Source organism: Equus przewalskii, chromosome 10, assembly GCF_037783145.1.
Source record: "Equus przewalskii isolate Varuska chromosome 10, EquPr2, whole genome shotgun sequence".
Taxonomy (NCBI): Eukaryota; Metazoa; Chordata; class Mammalia; order Perissodactyla; family Equidae; genus Equus; species Equus przewalskii.
This window is the reverse complement of record NC_091840.1, coordinates 11994847-12015739: the sequence shown is the minus strand read 5'-3', so window position 1 is coordinate 12015739 and position 20893 is coordinate 11994847.

Sequence of the window (20893 nt, the reverse complement as noted above, 5' to 3'; positions counted from 1 at the left end):
CCTAGAATACAGCAAAGATTTGATCAATGATGAACTATTATGGAAGTTTCTTTTCAAAACATCTTTATCAGTTAGTTGTGATTCTTTGATCTTGTACCCTTCACCCTCTTTAAAATGTCTTATTGGCTTGCTTTCATTTTAAGAGCTGTTTATCTCTTTTTAAGGGCTTTTGAATATAAAACATGGTTAAGAAACTGAAGTAGGATCTCTTCTGCGGCAGCACCATGTTCTAATATGCTGATCAAACTGCACTGGTGTTAGGAGGTGAATCAGGATGCTGAGCAATGAGCCTGAGAATCCTGGCACTGGATCTGTCCCTGGGTTACTGCAGCTGGTATAAATAGCTGTGAATTTCCAGGTGATTCCCGAAGGCACCACACCCTAAAGGAGGGAGGTGCAGGATTTTCTCTGCTAAGGGAAAACAGCCCAAAGAAAACATCTGTCTCTTCACTGTGGGAAGAGCACCAGGCATGTTCCATGGACAGCCAGAGCCAGTGAAAGCAAAGCCCACTCACTGCATTCTTGCAACAGCTGGGAATCTGTCCTTGAGCTTCATAGATGGCATTTCCCAGCATGTCTACACAACGTCCTTGGAGAATGGCTGTTGGGTAATTGATGATACAGGGACCCCACAGTTGTACAGAGCCATCAGCCCCTCCCAGGGAAGTCCAGAGATTTGCAATAGTCAAAGCATGTGACCCCCTCGGAGAGTAAACAATAACACAAGGGTATGTGAATGGACAACAGGATCTAGAAGAGCGGTACTCTCCCATTGGCCTTTAAAGTGTATCTTGGATATATCTCAACCCCACCCTTTTAATACTGCTTTTGTAGTTTTTCCCTTTAGGTTGATGTCGCTGATTACCATGGATGTTTGGAGGCCGGCAGAGAATGAAATGATCTGGTTCTCTGGAATGTACTGTGTTGGGACATGGCTTCATGGTAGAGACTGGAGATGTAGAGATAGCTCAGAAAGTGGCTGTGCTTTCCTGTATCCTGGGGTGTGAGGGCAAGAAATTGAGTAGTAAATGCTACTTTTTATTGAGAGCTCACTATCTGTTAGGCATTGCACAAAGGATTTTGGATGCCTTATCTTATTTAATCCTCATGACAAGTTAGAAGCAGGGGCTATGATAACTTCCCTTAAAGAGGTTAAACTTGCTCATGGTCACACAGCTGGTATATAGTAGAACTAGGTATTGAACAAGACTCTCTGATCCTAGAGGCTGTACTCTTAACCACTAAGCTAAAAAATTGTGACTTTTAACTAGGCTTAGAGAAATATTGGACAAATCATACTTCGAGAGCAGCACCTACATCTTTGACAAATGTCCTTGATTCTGACTAAGCTCCCAGAGGAGAGGGTCTATGTCTTATTGGAATTTAGTATTCCTGCACCTGGGTATTGGTCCACAGTTGATAACCGATAAATGTTTGTCAGTTGAACTAACTGAACTGATGAGTTCTATGCAACAGTTTCTGAAACTATTAAGAAGTTTCTTAACTGTTAAGAGATGTTTCCACCTTATATTTTTGCAAACAAAAACAAATCACTAACTTCTCCCAAGATTGGAATCCAATTCAATTACAAACTCTATTTTTGGCAAGATGTTGAAGTTAGAAACATTGTCCTTCTCTCCACGTATTGCCATAAATTATTAACTTTCTTTGGTCACAAGTACCTATCATGGTGCTTGGTATGTGTTTGGATGATAATATGTAACCACAGGTTAAAAATATTTGCTAAATCAGGAACGTACCCTTTGCAAGGCTTGAATTAAATATGTAAGGAGACAGTGTTGCCAGCCACCAATGCAACATTGAGGGAATTAGTCTGTTTAATGTGGGTTGTCACATTTAGGCAGTTATCCTCTTATGATTAAGCCCAAGAGCTCACTGGAACAAAACTCAGACCTTTATCTATGATTGCGTGTACACCAGTCAGTCCTGATCAAGATGAAAATAGGTTTTTCCTAGTGGTGTGCTAGTAAATGTTTAACCAGTGGCTCTCCTGAAAACAAAAAAAATCTCTGTTTTGTAGCATTGGCTGGTTTGCCTGATGCAATACACGCTCTGTGGTTGGTTTCAATTCCATTGAAGATGGAGTTGAAGAGATACACACAATCATCTCTCTTGAGATAGTCCGAGTGGGCTCCAGCTCATCACTTATTCCTCCACAACTTCCACCAGGACTATGTGTGGTTCCCATCTCACCATCTATGCATACAAATAGTTACTATTCTGGTTCTCTCCTTATCTGTGGATAATGCTAAACTGAAAGGTCTGCTGACACAGGCCATTATTGCGGCTTTTTGTCTACTGAACATTTGAACTTCATGAGCCAGATTCTCAGCATTAGGCTCCAGATTCACAGGCAATTCAATTTCCTGTAATGTTTTACCTTAGACAGAGAAGTAGCTAGCCTCCAGGAGGACCCCCAGTGATCTTTGCCTCCTCGTATTTATACCCTGGTGTTATCTTTTCCCGCATTCCGTTGATCACAGAATATGGCAGAAGTGGTGATGTGTCACTTCCAAGATTAAGTGAAAAAAACCATTCTGGCTTCTGTCTTAGTCACACTTTCTTGAACAATTCACTCTGGAGAAAGCCATCTGCCAAGTCATGAGCAACCCAATGGAAAGGCCAGTGTGACAGGGACTAAAGCCTCCTACCAACATGGGAGTGAGTCTGGAAGCGGGTCTTCAGCCACCGTCCAGCCTGCAGATGACCACAGGCCTGGCTGGTACAGCCTCATGAGAAACTCTGAGCCAGGACCACCAGCTAAGCTATTCCTAAATTCCTGCCACTCAGAAACTGTGTGAGATTATAAATATTTGTTGTTTTAAGCTGCTAAGTGTTGGGATAATTTGCTACACAGCAACAGATAATACAGGCAATTTCTTATTTTTAAGACCAATATTTTGTCTTTTATAATAAGATTTATTTGTATGACTTTTGCCAACATCACTCAAATTAAAAGTTCTGTCCTTATTAATTCCTTTGAAAGTGTATTTTACACACATTATTCAGTCCATTCTTCCCTTCCTCTCGCTCCTCCATCACCTCTTTCTCTTGTCTTTCAATTTCGCATCTAATGTGCCTTCTACAATAGCTAAGCAGTGGAGTCTGGTAGCAGAAGATACATGGACTTTGATTTTTGAGGTGAGAGATTTCCAGTTCTGGCTGCTGTGTGATGTCGAACAGGTACTAACGCTTTCAAGGTCTCAGCTTCCTCATCTGTAAAATTGGGAAAAGAGGTAACTTTAAGAGGTATTGTAAAGATTAAGAACAGTTAAATACGTGAAACTCCTAGCACGATGTCTAGCAAATAATGTGCATTCTGTAAATAGTAGCTATAGTACAATAACCATGTGACAATAACAACAAGGGCGGTGATCCCCAACTTTCATGAAGATTCCTGAGAGTCCATATAGCTCAGCCAAAGATGTTTCAAATAAACTGTTGTGAGGATGGTGAGAGCAGAACACACTCAGTCCTCATGGTTATCCCTCCAGAGTGAGAGTGAATGGCTCTTTACCAGCTGACAAGTGGGGGAAGGAGCCATGTCAACCATCAGGTGCAGGTTGAGTAGGGAGGGCTACGAGCTGCCTTGATGAACTCTACAGGCATCATCTGTCATCTGCCATCCTTGAATCTCCAAAATCCTGGGCCTGGAAGGCTCGGTTTAGTTCAGTAAACCATTAATTGCTAGACCCACAAAAGTGAATGAGCCCCTGGCCTTGTGCCAAGGAGTAGATCATCATAATCCTTTGTGCTACGTGCACTGGTGAATGGAGATCTGTCCCTGGTGTTAAGGGCTCAGGGAAGAGCACACCTATGTCAGACTGAGCTGTATGGGGTGGTAGTCAGGGAGGGCTTCCGGGAAGAGGCAGGCCCAAGTCAAATTTTAAAAGATGAGTTTCTTTCTCCATATCTTGGCAGGACAGGACTCAAGTCATTCAAGTTAGCTAGGTTCTCACTCCTTAAAATCTTCATATGGAAGTCTCTTTCATCTGCTTTGGATCTCGAGCTTCAGGAAGAAAGAAGCATTTGGGTAGGACTGTCTGAGATGTAGATATCCTAGTCCTATAAATGATATGGCTCTTTTTTTGCAGGGGGGCGGTGGGGAGAGTTTGGGGGATTTGTTGATTCTTAAAAGAAAATATTTGATCAACGGGAATTAAATTTCTACCAGAAAAGGGCTGATTCTCTCTGGTCCCTTTGCCCTTTCCAGCTTAGCACTTGTAATTGTTTAAAGAAGAGCTAAGATTCTTATCCTGATATGAAGCTCTCCAAGAGCCACAAAATGAAGACAAGTCTTATTGATGGTCCCAAAGCTCATGAAGAAGCCAGAGAGAATCGCCTAGCGTGGGACCATCACCCCAGCCCCGCAGTTTTATTCCTTCTAAGTCAATACGCTTTTCTGAGATGACCCAGGAAACTGTTACAGAGTTTGGAAACTAACAGATGCAGTTAACTCTCAACAACAAATTCCTGCCTCATATTTTTGCTCTCAGGTCTTTGGCTCTCAAAAGACTTCAAACTAAGCTCATGCCTCTTCCTAGCTCCTGTGTCTGGGAATGAATATGGGGCCGTGTGGAAACTTTATCTGTGGTGCAAAGCTGCTCACTCTTTTGGATAAATAAAAGGGACGAAGCCTGTGTTCCTGGGAGAGAGTTAGGGCTTTTATCATCGTAGAAAAAAGAGTTACTGCCCTAAGGTTATGCCTTTGGTTTGGGGAGAGATGAAGAACTGAGCAGTCTTTTAGGAATATCCCAGTAGTCAAATCTTGTCTTTCAAAGGACTGAAGGTGGCTGAAGGACACTTCCAAGGGGCTGAGAGTCGGAGGTCCCCACTGATGCTAATGGTGGAACAGCGGGAGGGGGCTCAGGGTGGCCTAGGGTGGAGATGCCGGTGTGCTTTGGAAGGGGTGGGACGGGCCCATCAGAAGTAGGAGACAGTCCTATTTAATCTACTCTCTGCTCCACAATCTCAGGTTTGGAAAACTGCCATGGGACTTGGCTTTTGTCAACCATTAGGATGCCCTGGGAGACCACAAAAATCCAGCTAACTCTAAGAAGACTAATTCTGTGAACTCTGGAATTCCTCAGCATAGCAAGGTGGACTATGATTGGGGGTCAATGCCTACACACCCAATCCTATGTTACAAAAAGATTATAATTTTATTCAGCATTTCCAAAAGGGTATTGCAGGGAATACTGTTCCAACGATGTTAATGGAGGAATACTGTGGAAAAAGTCATCTGTGTTCAAGCAAGTTTGGAAAATATGTGGTTAAGTGGAGTTAAACTTTATTTTCTACAGGATTTCTCATGGTTTCTCATCTGCCATCTTGAATTGTGTATCTCCAAGAGGGAGACTGTGTGCATATTTTAAAAGTCAAGTTCTAATGTAAAAGGTAGATGATGCTTCTACTTTTGGGTTATACCAGTAACACACCATCATGGGCACATTGCTTAAAACTGCAGAAACACAGATATGGATCTATGTATTTTGTGTGAATGTGTATGTTCTAAAAAAGAACCAAATAAATGCCTATGAACAAGGAAAGGATTAGTGGTGGTGGGGATGGGGACGGAGGGGTTTCGTCTTAGAGATTTAGAAAAGTCAGCATTCCTGATTGAAGGTCAAGTGTCCATGGTTCGAATTCTAAATCATTGGGTGACCTTGTGAACATATCTGGTTCTATTTCCCAAATGCAAAGCAGAAATGTAAAAAATAAAGGCATCTCAAGCTTCTGTTACGAAATATGACAAGGATTAAACAAGCCCATGCCATTAAAATGTTTTGAGCTCTGTGGTCAAGTACACGGCCTAATGACAGGGTATGGTCTTGACCACCAGCAGGATTAGCGGAGGGGTTTGCCGGGCAGGCACAGGCAGACTCTGTTCCGCCAGGACTGGGGTCAGGGTGAGTCACACCCTGTGTGCATAAGCATGCAGGCAGGCACGCAGGCTGCACCCTTGGGCTATAGTGGCTTACAATTCCAAAATACAAGCCTGAAGTCTCAAAAAGAAAGAAAACCTAGGATAATGAGAAGGTGGCCTCTCTTTTGTTGCAGAGAGAAACATGACAAAATGGCCAGCCAACCTTCAACCAGCATGGTATCCTCCTTTTCTATTAGCCTACAGGTTTCCCTCTTCACTGGGGGTTCTATGGGACTGCCTAAGTGGTTATTTGCTTAGAGCATGCTCAGTCCTACCAAAGAGATGGGAGTCCCAAGAAAGGACACTCCAAAAAGTGATTTTTTATGTTGGTGGTGATGGCAAGCTTGGGTACATTGGGCATGTAGGCAGTGTCCCTTTGTCCAAATTTTATGGTTGCTCTTTCCCATTGCTGAGTCATTGAGTTATCTTGAAATCTGAGGAAAAAAGCCTGTGAGGTGTGGCCTGCCAGTAGAGAAGCCTGGTTTTTTTGAGTATAACAAGAGTGCCACCTTGAGTTGTTTGTGAGTACTGCAGACCCTACTTGGCTGATCAGTGGTTCTGAGATGGAAGGAATGGAGCTGGTGGTTACCTTTTGCAACAATAAGAAAAACTGTAAGGCCTGGATTACCTCTATGACATCCAAAAAAAATTGTGTGTGTATATATATATATGTATAAAGGATAAATATAACAAATGTAATTATTAACATTTACTTACTATGTTTTAAAGAAAGAATGAAACTTTCAAAAGCACCCGTGTATTTTATTGTTGCAGTTACTAGCATAACCCTGGTCAGGCCTGAGCGGAGGGCTCAGACAGACCATCGGAGACTCAGGCAATGAACAGTGTGTCCTTATCTTGTTTGAAACTGAGGGCTCCACACAGCTTTGCACTCAAATCCCTTTATTAGTTCTATTCTGAGCTTTTCTCTATTTGTCAGACTTTGCCATTTTGCTCTGTTCATAACTTGCCTTTAGTGTTGTTGTCTTTCTTTCAGGCAGAGAACTGTGCCCCCAGCCCCACCTCCCCTCTCTGACTCTCTTGCCCCTCTCTGACTGTTTTCATCCTGAGAACACTGCCTGAGTCAGGAAAGGGAAGACCGTGCAGCACTGCCGGCAGGACTTTCTTCGGGAACCCTCCATGGTTCCTGACCCTCACTGCCTTTTGAAGTTAGCAGCTGCATCAATGCCTGAGCGGTTGCCTTACTCAGAGCTCCAGGTTGTGTATGGGAAATGCCTGCCTTGCGCCCTCTCTCGTCTTCCAGCTGAAACTGCCCTGCCCGGGGAAATGTGTGTAACTAGGATGTAATTCCTGAGCATTTCCCTGGATCAGCTGGTGTGCTTCCTCTCTGCAGGCTGTGCCGTCATTTGCTCCAGGTACAGAAGGAGTAAGGAGGAGGACGACTTGAGGAAGAGGCTCCCACCTGACAGGAAGAGAAAATGAAAAGTGCTCTCGTCCCTGGTAAGGAAGGTGAGGTCAACACCTGAAGAGAGGGGGCATCATGTATTTATCAGGGACAAGTCTAGATAGAGCCCCCAGCTTCAAAAGACAGACAGCAAAAGGAGGAACCTGGCAGGTGAAGGAAAACCTTCTATTTGGAAAAACATGTTAATTATCAATCCGTGGATGAATCTTGATATTGATATGTGGCCAAATGGCTTAGTCTGTCTCTTCAGCTAACAGAACTAAACCTCGTGTTTCCCTGCCAAAAAAAGTAGGCAGAGGGGGATAAGATAGCTGAGTGATGGAGAGTCTCAGAGTCTCATGCCTTCCGCATAACGCTGAGGCACCTCAGAATGTCCTCATGCCCACATGATTTTGGAAACTGTGTTGGATCAGCATGTTTTGGTAAAAAAGAAAGGAACTTTAAAAAATTTTCTTGGCATCATCTCTCCTTTTACCCTTGAGCAATAAATGTGTGCAGAAGTCATTCTAGTCAGCAAGATTATTACCAGCTGTGTTAACCTCAAAGTGAAAGAAGAAAAGCATGAATAATCCATAAAAAAAAAATCTGCTGTGCTGGTGAATGATTGCCTATAAAACTCTCTGAGATTTATATGCCCTGTAGAGGGCCCTATTTTTCCTTGCCTAAAATGTTTTTAATATTTCAAACACATCAATAAGGCAAACTAACCACATCCAGGGAGGGCAGAAATTAAGAAAATCTTCTGGGTTCTTAATGACCACGGATGTCCACTGGAAAGGAGAAATCGCTGACGATATACTTGATTATTACTAGAACTTGTTCCTTTAGCTTCCTCGGGCCGGAGTAGGGTGTTGTACATTAAGAAAGAATGAGACTGAATGAAAGCAGGAGGAAGGAGAGAAAAGACAGAAATCTGTAAGAAGAAGTGGAAAATTTTCATAGTGAGAGTTGGGAATTCAAATTCTCATAAGACCAAGCTACTACCACCATCTCCATTTCAGGCTAAGTATTGTGCCACCCATCCCATTCCTGGTTGAGCATTCTCTTACCCTCTCTGTAGGATGCCTCCCCCATACTCAATGCCAACAAAGGGCGAGATTTTAAGTCTGAAGGAGAATACCGTGTTGAAAGGAACTCTGGGGGTCCCAGGACTTAGAGCCCAGTAACTGAGATAGAGTCTTCTGGAACTCTTGGACAGTGAAAACTCTAAGAGAATGAAGCGGCAAATTCACTTGCAGGAATCCTGTCCCAGAGCACCCCTTCGGCCTTCTCATGCTGGGGATTTTTCAGGATCCTAAACAGAAAAGCAAACACTGCCTCCAAGCACTGCAAATGACTCAGGTCTGACTCCTCTGAGACTTTTCACTTTAATCATAGCTGGATGAGGAAAAGTGACAGTAGGATAGCAAGGGTGGCATCAGTTAAATGAGCACATTTACCCCTTAGAATATTTGTAGTTCCATAAGTCCCTGGAGACAGGTGGGGACCCAATCAGATCAGCAGGAACTTCTTTGGAAAAGTCCAAAAGTGTCTTAAAAATATGCAACAGTGTACGACGGAGTTACAGATGGCAATGACTCTTCTTTATAGGGAGTCCAAGATAAGGCCTTTGAATTTTTTGTTTTGGCCTTTTTACTTTCCCCCCTCAAATCTCTTACTTTGTCATGCTGCACGGTAGTAGCAATTTGTGATCAGAAATCACCTGACCCTTTAGTTAGCATGGGCAGAAGTGACCATGGACGCCACCTTGATTGCATAAAGATTTTTCTATAGCAGAGGGGAAAAGGATCGGGAAAATCAGGTCCAACATCCTTGGATGAAAACAAAGACCCTGTTTACGAAATAAAAAATGCAACTCCTCTCCAACCTTTACTGAAATGAGTACTTCCCAGTCAGATGACTATCCCTCTTGCAGACGACAGTTCGGATTGAAATGAGATGGGATGTCTGCCCCCAAGGGCCCACGACAAGTCTCCACAGGGACCATCAATGATTTTAGTGCCATTGTGAGTGTTTAAGAAACCCAGACGAGGAGAGTACGTTTTCGGGGCATGGTGCTTAATCCCTTTGTGTTCAAAGTAGCAAAATAAAGGGAACTCAATCCTTGCAGAATTCTTTGTGGTGATGAAAGTCAAGTGGAAGGGGAAGTGTGGCAGTTTGTGATTTATTGCTCTTGAGAGGCAAAGCAAATTGCATTTCTCTAGGGAGATCTGCTTAACCCTCAGAAAGTTTCAGCCACAGAAACCCATTTGCAAATCCCCAGACAATGATTATGGTACAGACTTCCCCCTCCCCCTCCCCCAAATCAGAAAGCACAATATCCTATGACAGTTACCAAGAAATAAAAACATAGTTATGTTTAGCATGGAAAACATACAGAGTTTCCTTATAAATTTAAAATTCTAGGAAAGGCAGCAAAAAGGAGAATTTGATGAATTTGTTTTGTACTGTTCATGAGTGTTATGAACTCTTAAGGCTGGATGGGCCTTGACAAGCCACCCCAGTCCATGCATTTTCATTTTACGGAGAAGAACTAGAAATCCCATCCTTTCTGGAAGAGTGATATATAGAGCAAGAATTCTACAAAGTTTACTGGAGACAGAATATTACAAGACTTGCAATAGAACCAGCTGTTCAATACCACCTGGTTGATTCACTTCCTAAAAGCTTTATGGGGAAGCTGATTTTTGTTGTTGTTGTTGTCATAACTACAAGCTGTCAGTTCCTGGAACTCAGATCGTTATTACGGGCAAAGCTTATGTGGAATGATACAGATGGGTCCTCAGCAACTCAAGAACTATTAGTTCAGTCTCTCCTCTCTGCTCTCAAGTCATAGAGCTGTTTTCACTGTCACCTAGCAACTGTGCATTGGTCCCTATTTTGAGAACTGCCTCTCCTGGTTCTGGGAAATTATCATCATCAACAAGAGAAACCTCACATACCTGCTTGTTTTACTAGCAAAGTTTCCTGTGATGCGTTTCTTAGGGCACTGGTTTCTGAGATCTTGTTAGACATTCCTCTATGTAAGTATTCCTTGGCCAATGAAGTTTGACAATTTGGATGTTAAGCGAATTTAATCTGTTAAAAATTTTCCGTTACTTCCAAATTTCTCACATCCTTTGTAAGTTCACGTACATTGTGAATCTCCTGGAAAGCAGATAAAACACAGAGTATTTCACCAACTTTTTTGAGCACAGACATCCTTTTTGTCAAGCATCTTGAAGGACTGGTGTCCCAGGGACATACTTTGAGAAATGCTGTGTTACTTCCACCTGTAACTTGAGAACAAGTTCTCCTGGTAGCCATCTATTCCAGAAAGAAACTACCAACTGAGGTTTTCGTATAAAATTTTGTTAAGTGGTAAATAGACAAAGTCCAAGGGTCCACCTTATGACAAATCAGGTACATATTTAAACCTATGTATGATTATGTGTTCACAGCTGCTCCTTTTAAAAGCATTTTTGTTGATGTGTTTCACAGAAAATAGCTCATTCATACTGCCATTTTCCTGCTATTTTTTGAAATATGTTTTTTTTTCAAGAAATGTGAGTCATGTTTGGAAGTGTGTGTTTTGCATCAGCTCTTTGTGCTTAGAACAGACCACCAGGCCGAGATATTTCAGCTATCTGAAGAGCACCACTTTTCAGCATCAGCTGTAAGTGTGCATTTCAGATTCAAAAAGGGCTGGTGATTTTGTTCTGGTAAAAGCTGCTTGTCCCAGGAAAGAATGGAGAATGTTCAAGCACTCTTTTCTCCTTCATTCATTCTCTTCTCAAGAGGGGCACTGAACAGAGGTGTCCCAGGGTTCCAGAGCTGGAGTGAAGTCGCTGCTGAGACAAGCTCAGGGAATGGAGCCCTTCATATGGTGTCTCAGGACTCAGAGTCTTGGGCTTCCCTTCTTAAGATTTCGGGCATCCGTGAAGCTCAAGTACTAAGTGGACATGGGGATGTCTCCTTCCTGGATAGACCTGCCTTCTTTTTTCGCTATTCTACCCTGGAAAGGCTGGAATGGATGATTTAATCTAGGTTTTTGAAGCTCCATGAAGAAACTTTGCTATTTTGGGGGCTCTTTAACCTGGGTTCATTTTTCCTTGCCTCTTTCCACCCAGATATTGGCTTAGATTAAGATATGAGTCCAAGGAGGTCACTCAACCCTCTATCTTTTGAGCTCAGGGTAAGGCACAAATGGATCCTGGTGGCTTATAAGTAGAAAACGTTTCCACGTAGGAGTTTGGGCTGTATGTCACCCAAAGTGCATGTGGATGGTCCCTTGGGGATCCTTGTGGCAATAAATGAAGGGGTTTCTCTAGAACAGCTCCTTTGCAGGTATCTTCAGTCAACCTTCGGTCCTAATAAATAGATAGGGGATTTCAGATCCTGGTTCTCTATCTCCCTCTCTTAATCTCTCTTTATCAGAGTCACAGAAGTAGTTCTGAGTGTGTTCAGACGACTAAAAAATAAATGGCTTGTCCATCCAATGATGTTGGCAGCTCAGAGCATTTTGGAAAGGTCCAGATTTGATTTCTTTTTCCAGAGTGAACCTCCATCAGAGCACAATGAGTAATTGCTCTTAGTAAGAACACGTGCTTCCAAATACATAAGCACTGAAATTGGAAACTGTTCCGTGGTTTAACTGGAATGCAGCTGAAGCTGTCGCTTCTCAAGAGGACCAGATTAAATTCTGGGGACACAGACATTTCCTGTCTGGCTTCCCTGATGGCACAGACCTGGCGCCACGCTAAAAGCAAGCAAGCACTCTACCATCTTGGTTTCCACATGTGACCAGAAGATGGCACAATCTGAAAACTTATCTCTGCATCTCAGTAGAAACAAGGAGTTTCTGTTTTTCACATCGAGGTCAAAGATCTAAAACGGAACTGGAAGAAGACCAAATATTGTTAAAGACCATAATTCATATCCTGAAGATTCTTGCAATCCTTGGGTGTGTTTGTTTGGGAGGGCTTGGGGAAAGAAAAGAAGCAAAAGAAATCTCATATGTATGTTCTGGGAACTTTAGACACGATTTTCCATGTTCTTTTAGAGAAAGGTACCAAAACAAAGCACTTTTATGTCACTGCAAATAACAAATTGGGGCTTGGATTGGGAGAAGTACTTTTCATTTTTTTCTAGAAAGAAAAAAACTTCATGATTCCAGTTCCATGACCTTTCTTGCTGCCCTGAGGGACTAGAAACTTCCTGACTTCTACAATTGGACTATTTGACAATTCTTATTCTCATGGAATTTAAGAGTTGGAAAGGCTTTTTAAGAACATTTGGTCCATATTTTACCCAGCACAGGAACCGATCTTATTAGTTGATAGTAGAAGCACCATCTATTTGCAAACCTCACGAGGGTCAATAATATGTTCACACATCTTTCAGTTCACCCTCAGACCACAGGTGAGCTGGTTGTTTTCGTTGGGTTATTGCTGTGACTGCTACTCCTAACACTGCTTAGTGAGTACTCTATTCATTCACAATCCATTCACTAAGTGAATATTTGTTTATTTATAGCTATTTATGCATTGCTTCACATCCCAGGCACTGAGTGAAACAGGTGACATGCCTTATCTTACTGAACCCTACAACCGGCATCTGAGACGAGTACTGTTATCATCTCCCATTGCAGGTGAGGAAGCTGACACTCAGAAAGATTAAGTAACTTGTCCAAGGAAACACAGCTAATAAATGGTGGTGGTCATGGCGGGGGAGTTGCTTTGAACCAAGTGTGCCTAACACAGAGTTGATTCCCTGAACTACAGTGTTGTCCCAAAGGGCACACAGCGGCCCCTTAGGGATCCTGTCTCCTCACTCTGCCACCTGAGCATTTTCATTTGACCTTCATAGACACCTGGGCCTTACAGGACACCTGGATCCATCTTCAGCTCCTCAGTCTAAGGTTTGCTCCTTCTTCCATGTGATAACCCTTCAAATATTTGAATGCCATAAGCATGTCGTGGACTCATTCTATTAGTTTTTTTAGGCTAAACATACCCAATTTTCCAACTGCCCCCTAAAAGATATGACATGTGACCTCTCACTATCCTGTGGGCTCCCTCTGGAAGCTCCTCATTTGTCAGCATTCCTCTTTAAAAATGGTGCCCCAAATGGTGTGACCGGGCTAGAAAACAGTGGGTGTGATTGCTTTCCTCTATCTGCAGGGTGTTCTGTCCAGAGTGAAAGGATATGGGTTCTTATTATGTTTCTATAACCAAACCAGCCCTGTGAAAAGCACTTAAACCCTTTGGGCTTCCGTTTCCTGGTTTGTAGGCCTCTCCCTGTTCTTACCTCTGAGGCTTGCTATTCCTTCTTCGTTGGGCACCTGCCTTCCCCACTGGACTGTGTTTTGTGAGGGCAGAGGCCAGAGCTGTCCTGTTCACCACTGAACCTTGCGCAATTCCCGGCACCGTGCAGCTATTACATTGGTAAAATAATGAATCTACCACATGGGTATAATTATACCTTCTCTCCCTCCTTCCCAGGATTGTTGTGTGAAGCAAATGAGAAAATACATGTAAAAGTACTTTGACATGCTAAAATAATCTTGCTACTATTACCAGCAGACTTCATTGCATATGCTTTTCTTAAAAGTCATTCTATTGATTTGCATGGAATACAAAACCCTCTGGGTACTTATTCAGTAATTTATTCAGTCATTCATTCACTCTTTATTTATTAAAAAGGCTACTGTGTGCTCAGATAATGTGCTTTAGTTTAAAGTGCTATTTATGAGCTCAGCAAAATCTTCTCATCTACTCACATTGCGCCATTTTCCTTATTCCTAATCCTGGTGCTTTTTCTATTGTTCCATCTACTTATATCACTTACATGTGTACCGTCTAAACCTATTACTTTTACTACAGCATGCAATGAATTACTCGGGTTTCCACTTGCGTTGGTTAGACTCATAAAGTCCATGTGTTTGTTTTTTGTTTGTTTGCTGGAAAAATTGTGTGGGTAGAATAGGCGGTAGGGCCTGTTTCAAATATAGAAAAGTGCTGACGTGTTTTAATCTGTTTCTACTGATGGAAAAATAAAGAGAAAACATGGCTTAAAGTGATTTAATTACACCAGGGGAAGTTTTATCGTGATTGAAGGTAATCGGTCCCTAGAGTAGTTTGTCCATTTTAGGGTGAAGGAAGCCCAAGAAGTAAGGGCCTTAAGAGAAATTGATACCGGCAATGATGGTATATTTTTCTTTCCCATTAGAAGTCTTGTAAAGTAGGTGAAATTCCTTTTTACTTTCTAATGTTTCCTATAAACACGTTCCATGAAACGTTATCTAATTAGATTCTTCACAAAAGACTTGTGAATAATGTACAGTCAAGAAACCCATAGAACTTCATTTAACCCATTGTTTTCCAATCTTGACTTTAAATTCCTTTGTTTAGAGGACACCTGTTTATCATCTTGGGAAATGCAGGTGTGGAGTGATTTTGGACAGTTCCAGCTTGAGAAGCCAAGAGGTCTCACTCTCGCTAGTGGTCTCTTCTTTCTAGACATCTTCATTCTTAGACATAATCTTTTTCTTTCTTGGACATATGCTATTTGCAAAACTCTAGCAAATATGAAAGAGGCTAAAAATAAGTCTTGTCCCCTCCTATAATTTGATCTGGAGATGCAAATGTTAGATGCAGCCTCAGATTTCTCTATTAAAAAAATAATTCGTAAAGGTCAACGTAAGCCTTGACCACGCTCTAAAGTTTTTTACCGCCTCAGCTATCCAAAGCGCATTTCAAAGAGTTGTCTCCCAGCCATGGGGGCTCTCTTCTTTAAGTCTGGCCAACATAGTCAAGGAAGTTACCTCTTTGGGGAAAGCCAGCTCACCTGAGGGACGTGTTCCCTCCATCCCAGACAATCTGCTTCAGTCCCTCTGCAGGAGGGGAGGTGAGGTGCTGTAGCCACCCAAGCCCCAAACCCTGGGGACCCCATTCTACCCAACACTCATGACATTTTTGACTAAAGCACAGAGCCATCTCAAAGGAAGAGTGGGTTCCATTCCAGTCTGTACCATCTTTGCTACGGAGAACTCTATTGTCCTACCTGCTTCTCCCTTGAGGGATCCCACCGGGCAAGATCTTGCATTCCTTTGATCTGTCTTACAGGAAGAAGAGACTGCTGGAACAGTATGCTTTTGAAGACTAAGTCTATTTTGGGGACTCTCTCAGTTTCCCTGGTCTTAATCCCTGCCCTTTGTGTCAGTCCCAGGGTCATGGACTCATTCCCTGACACCTCCACGGCCAGAGCCCAATTCTACCAACCAACTGATAGGAAAGATTTTCTTCTTCTTGAACATTCACACATTGTTGGATCTAGGTCTCACTACTCCTAAGCCATGGTCAGAGGCTCAATGCCAGCACTCCCATTGGGCTAAGTATAACTTCACACGTAATACTCTGTCTAATAGGTGTTTACTGTTGCCCTTTAGTACTAAGTCCTTCAACAGTGAGCAGCCTGAGTCTTCCCTACCCAGTGTCAGTTTTTTGATCCTGGTCTCGCCTTACCTTTTACTGTGGAGAACAGGAACATGCAGTTGGAACCATGGAGCAGGCTCAGGGTTTTATGGATGGTAAAACATGGAAGTTTTTACATGGACTCAGACCAGATTGTTTTGTTTCTGGTCCCATTTTTGATGCTCCATGCTTGGTGACATCTGATAAGTTACCTAGGCTTTCCAAGCTTTGATGTCCTCTCTATGAATAAAAAACAATAAAATTATACAATACGGTAATATATAGAATAGGGTAATTGTGAAGGTTAAAGTAAGTACTAAACGGTTTTAGCACAATGCCTAGCACAAAATATGTTCTCAATAAAATAATAACAGAAAGGAGGCATCGAAGAAAGAGCATTTGGCACCTCAAACTCCCATGCCCGTGTTCTGAGCTTATGGCTCCCTGGAAACAGGTTTATCATCAAGTGCCATCCTTCCATTAGGCCAGAGTCTCTCAGCAGTGGCATATTGATATTTTGAGCTGGGTAATTCTTTGGTGTGGGAGGCTGTTCTGTTTAGTGGTGTTGCTGGCCTCTACGCACTAGATGCCAGCAGCACTGCTCTTACTCAAGTTCTGAGAATCGGAAATGTTTCCAGACATTGCCACATGTTCCCCAGGGGACAAAAATTCCTCCTGTTTGGGAACCACTTCATTGAGACCAGGAGCAGATTGCTGCAACATAAGCAGCTTGAACACGCTATGGCATATTCAGCTGGTCATTTGCTTCCAGAGTAACACTGGTTTTTCATTCACTTTTTGTTTGTCTCTTAACTTTCACAATACTGAAAAACACTCCATCACATACCCACACAAGAACCTGCATTACTAAGAAAACTAAATGTTTATTTAATACAAATAAAAGTAAATATGGAATGTGAAGTTTAAAAATATGTGATATTGTGAATTGATCCTAGAATTATAAAGTACATGCAGTCATTGATAGAATACTACAATTTTTAGAATTTTTGTTGTTTTGTTATTTACATAGAAATGTTTAATATAATTTATTTTGGTATAAGGTGTGAGGTATGTGGATTAGCCTTATTTTTTTTTCCAGATGGTTAAACTGCCCCAACACTGTTTATTGAATAATCTCTATTTTCCTCGCTGATCTGAAATGGCCTTGTATCCTATAAAGATTCCCCTGTTTGCCTGGTCTGTTTCTGGACTTTCTGGTCCATTCTGCTGATATGTGTTTATAGGCCATTTCAGTGGTGACCCCTGACTGGGACATTTATTGAGCACTTACTGTTCTGTGTTTATTTTTTTGCAATTAATAAAATTAAGATACAATTCATATAAAATGAAATTCATATTTTAAAGTAATCAATTCAGTGGTTTTTGGTAAATTCACAATATTGTGCAACCATCACCCCATCTAATTCCAGAAAATTTCCATCACCCCTAAAGGAAACCCTGTACCTGTTAGCAGTCACTCTCAATTCTCTCCTCACCTCTTCCTCCCCCAGCCCCTGGCATCTACTAATCTACTTTCTGCCTCCATGGATTTGTCTGTTCTGAACATTTTATATAAATGCAATCATACAATATGTAGCCTATGTGTTTGGATTCTTTCACTTAGTATTTTCAAGAATCATTCATGTTACAGCGTTTACCAGAACTTTATTCCTTTTGATGGATGAATAATATTCCACTGTATGGATATACTACATTTGTTTATCTATTCATCAGTTGATGGACATTTGGTTGTTTGCCCTTTTTGGCTATTAAGAATAATGTCGTTATGAATGTTCATATGCAAGTTTTTGTTTAAACATATATTTTCAATTTTCCACACCCAAAAGTGGAGTTGCTGGGTCATATGGTAACCCTATGTCTAACATTTTGAGGAAAGACCCAACTGTTTCCAACAGCACTAAACCATTTTACATCTGACTGGGAATGTATGAGGGTTCCAATGTCTCCATGTTGTCACCAACACTTGTTATTTTCTGGGTTTTTTTCTCTGTTTTCTTTTTGATTGTAGACACTCTAATGGGTGTAAAGTGATCTCCTTATGGTTTTGATTTGCATTTCCCTAGTGCCTAGTAATGTTGAGCATCTTTTCATGTACTTATTGGCCATTTGTATATCTTGTTAGAGAAATGTCTGTTCAAATCTTTGCCTGTTTTTAAATTGGGCTATTTGTCTTTTTATGTTGAGTTGCAAGATTTTTTTAAATATATATTTTGGATACAAGACCCTTGCCATGTTTGATTTGCAAAGATTTTCTCCCATTCTGTGACTGATCTTTTTTACTTTCTTGATAGTGTCCTTTGACACACAAAGTTTATAATTTTGAAGTCCAACTTATTTGTTTATTTTTTGTGAGGAAGATTGGCCCTGAGCTAACATCTGTTGCCAGTCTTCCGTCTTTTTGTTTGAGGAAGATTGTCCCTGAGCTAACATCTGTGCTGATCTTCCCCTATTTTGTATGTGGGATGCTGCCACAGCATGGCTTGATGAGCAGTGAGTAGGTCTGCGTCTGGGATCTGAACCTGTGAACCCTGGGGCCACCAAAGTGGAGCATGCGAACTTAGTTACTACGCCACTGGGCTGACCCCTGAAGTCCAACTTGTTAATTTTTCCTTGTTTGCTGTGCTTTTAGTATATTATCTAGGAAACCATTGTCTACTCCAAGGGCACTAAGATTTATACCTATGTTCCTTTTAAAGAATTTATAGCATTTGCTCTTACATTCAGGTTTTTGATCCATTTTGAGTTAATTTTTGTATATGGTGTGAAGAAGGGGTCCAATTTCATTCTTTTGCATGTGACTATCCTGGAATGTACAATTGCCTGGTACTTTTGTGTTGGGAAAAGGCCTAGTAAAATCTCGACAATTACGCAATTTCCAAATCAGGAAACTGACTACTTAATTCCAGCTGCGAGTATGTGTAGCTGCAGCCATGATTTTGATGCCAACTGCGAGGGGTCAGAATCTCATTCTAACAAACCCCAAGGAACTCTTAAATTATCATGATGGCTTTTCTATATAGAATTCTGAAGCTTCAGATTATGTTCCAGTGAGGGTGTCATTGACCAAGATGGACACATCTTTTAGGCAGACAGAGATTTTGGCTGTAATGGCATTTGGTTAATGGAATGTGGCTTGCAGAGATCTTGCAACATCGAGTCTTGGGACTGAAGATGGATAATGCGATGACAGGATCAGTTAATGGCCCAGTTTTGGGGAGGAAAGCACGCTTTCCTCCAGAGAGTGTCTGTCTGTACTCCATGGACATACCAGACTCAAAAAAATGCTAAAAATTCCATCATTTCCACAAAGGGAATTCAGACATTAAAATGAGTGGCATTTAGAGGTTTTATTTTTGCTCAGCAATGGATAAGCTGGGTTTTTTTCACCTTAATTAAAAGTCAGGCTCTGTAGAGCTTTCGTGGGGGTCCCTCAATTTTTGAACTACCTCTCCTCTCTTAGATTTGATAAATATTAATTATCCAAAGATTTAATTAGGATCAATATTTGTGACGAGCTCCCTCCATCTCTCCTGATAAAAGAATTGTCACTGGAGAAAAGTTAATATGTGAGGCCTCCTTGTCCTTGGGGTTCAGAACAAAAGGTCCCACACAGACAGATCCTTTGAATAGGTTAAGGGGTTATTGCTGCTCTGAGCTGCTGTGTTTTGTATGAAACAAGCGTGAATTGTCCTGGCCCATGTGAGAGTCTGGAATGGAATTTAGTGTCACCCCTCAGGGAGATAGGAGTTGGATTTCCATGTAATGAAGATTGCCCATCTGTGACCAAATGCCAGTTCTAAGGATGCAGCCTTCCTAGAGAAGGGACTGGTTGTTCCCTTGGCATGAATAAAGCCCATGCTGTGTTTGCGTGGCATCGTGTGCCAGTTTCCAGCAGCACTGAGGGGACTTGAGCATACCACCGTAGGACAGTATGCAAGACACCAGTGGCCAGTGTTGTGTGACCATTCTGTGAGCACGGTGGCTTTAAACACTGGGTGGAAAAGGTACAGCAGAATGCGGAGCCAGGGATATTTTTCACATAAAGCAAAGGAAGCTCCTGTCCCTCTGAGACTTGTCCCTTTGGCATGGAAACTTTTTTCCTATTCTGTTTATCCTGCTCACTTATTTGCTCATTGCAAGTGGTTTAAGGACAATAAACATCTGAGTGGAATTTATTCTGATTACAGTATTGAATTCCTGCTAGAAAACACAGAATTACAGCTTCAATAAACTCCTGCTGCGGAGTAAGTACTCATTATCTTTATTCAAGGTACCGTAAGACACCAGGTCCTGGTGTGCACACACGAATGCAGGAGGTCGCCCCTGCCATTTGACACTGAAAGCAGCAGGAATAACAGTTCTATTCTCCAACTGAGTATAAACATAATAGCAATTTGCACTAAAATGTACATTTACCCCTTCAAGCCCCTGCCCCAGCAGGTGAGGTTACTAAAGAAACAAACGTGCTCTGAACATGTAGCACATTATTTTAGAAAAAGGATACTCACAGATGCAAATGTAAACACAGACCCATACTGTGGCTGAGACAAAGTGAATCCTCATTGTACCCACTAGCATCTTTCCCCCAGGGATGCATGCAGTACCAAAATCTCCTTTCCAGCCTGTTTGAAAAACAAAGCCCAAGACCTATTCTTTGCTGATCATATTAGATCTTAAATCCTGACTACCATTGATTTTTAACACACAGCTCAGAGGTAGTCACGTTATCTTCATGCAAGTCTTTTTTGTATGCTTTGGAATTTTATATTCCGTGCTAGAATTCACTGCTCTAAAGCCACATGGGGCTAGGTTTAATGTTTACAATCTGTCCACCTTACTACATACAGCTTGAAATGCTTTCCTCTCTTGTTTTGTTCTATTTTTCTCCATTTAGCTCAAATGGATTTATGAAATTAAATCAAAGCAAATTAAAGGCACCTGACAATGAAAAAATACATTTGAGGCAGTCAGCAAGCAGTAATGTCTATGATGGTATGTCAGTAGCAATGAGGTTTCCACAGTAAAAACTTTAAGTGTCCACGGATT